Source organism: Myotis davidii, unplaced genomic scaffold (assembly GCF_000327345.1).
Source record: "Myotis davidii unplaced genomic scaffold, ASM32734v1 C64143929, whole genome shotgun sequence".
NCBI lineage: Eukaryota > Metazoa > Chordata > Mammalia > Chiroptera > Vespertilionidae > Myotis > Myotis davidii.
The window spans coordinates 1-1,659 of record NW_006380649.1 but is presented as its reverse complement, the minus strand read 5'-3'; the positions used below and the strand labels follow the sequence as shown (position 1 = coordinate 1,659).

The 1,659-nt window shown below is 35.9% G+C and overlaps 1 long non-coding RNA gene across 1 annotated transcript; it reads right to left on the bottom strand.

Annotated features, from left to right (window-relative positions):
* Window positions 1-256: 256 nt before the first annotated feature.
* Window positions 257-1,561, bottom strand: LOC102762434. The gene is made up of 2 exons (XR_436409.2): window positions 1,389-1,561; window positions 257-372 (listed from the first exon to the last, which is right to left on the bottom strand). It is a non-coding gene; the product is annotated as an uncharacterized LOC102762434 (long non-coding RNA).
* Between the last annotated feature and the right edge of the window lie 98 nt (window positions 1,562-1,659).

The window sequence follows — 1,659 nt, the reverse complement described above, 5'->3', positions numbered from 1 at the left end:
AAAAAAACCATGCAATCACTTTCATATAAACCCACAATGAAGAACCCTCCCCCAGGATATACCACTACTGCCTTGAACATTAAAAAAGACACATAATGCAGAACTGCATTAGCAATGAAGACAGCCCTACACACTTTAATGAAAGTTGCCTTAATTTTCATTACTGTTAAATATTAATTGACCAGTAACTTTTCAGGAATGACCTTAAAAAAAAAAAAAAAAAGACGTCACCTTCCCTTTCGCTGGCATCATGTAATTCTTCAGTCGCAGCCTAAGGTCATGTGCGACCTCCATGAGATACTGTGAGGAACGTATCAAGACATCATCCACAGGACCCACGACAGGCCACGATGCACGCATAATGGAGTCAGGCTTTTAAGTAAAAACAGAAAGGCTCAGGGAGATGAGACAATACGACTATTTTATGATTCTTGATTGCGATTTCATACCAAAGCTACCATCTGCAATGGTGTGCTCCAAGTTCAAACCCTGACTCCACACCGCACACTTCCACAGCCCCTGACCTAATGTTCCCGAACTCAAGCTGTGAAGTCTTACTCTACATTCTTAATTAGCATCCATTTGTACAAGCATGTTAATACCCACACACATATGTTCACTTTCAAAGAAAATTATGTAATGCTAATTTGCCTCAATTTAATCATTATTATATAAATCATGCACACTCTCAGTTTTTATCCTATTAATACATCCAGTACTGAAAGTATGGCTATGTGGTATATACACCATAAGCACATTTTTGTATTGCTTGTGCAGTGAAAAATGCAAAAGAGCCTGGCTAATAAGGTTGGAAAGGAGTTATTAAACCAGCCAATCTGTTTATCTGCAAGCCAGGGAGAAATAATTGAATTTATCTTCACAGTAAAAATGCTAATATAATATCCCTGAATATGCAGCCCTATATATATGCCAGGAATTTTATATAAAGCAAGAATATTTATGCAAATATACACTCCTATCTTTGTTTATAAGCAGTTCATAACATTTATATCTTTCTCAATATTTTCACCTCTTTAACAAACAGTTGGAAAGACAATATTAGTTAGACATGTATTTAAATATATACCTGAATATATTTAAATGTATTATAACATTTCCTAACAGGAATTAGGTGAGAAGCCACATGCATATAGTCAATGTTTATAAAATATATACACTGTGCATATAAACAAAGGCACGCACATGATGTTGTCTAAACAGGAGGCAGCTTCAGTTAACCTGTTGTAGTAATTATGATGATGAATGTAGCATTCTTCTTAAAATATTCATTTTCAGTGTTTTTCTCTTAACTAACAACATTACCCCAACATTTATTTAATGAGACAAAAATCAAAACTGGGCACAACATCTTAAATGCATAAAGATACCTTTCCCAGGAGTGTCCAGATGTGCTCACACAAATGTGGGCAGAATGGAGCCAAGAGAAGTGTCTGAACTTCAATGAATCGGAACACGAGGTCTCTGTGCATCCCTTCAATGGCCAGTTCACGGTACTTATCTTTCGCGGCCTATAAAATTGGAAATCATTTACCATTTCTCTCCCCATACTTCTTTAGAATAAAAGTAAAGAGAAAAAAATCAGTATCTCTCTTAACTGCCGATCAATGTTCTCTCATTGATGTTTCTATCTCCCTATCC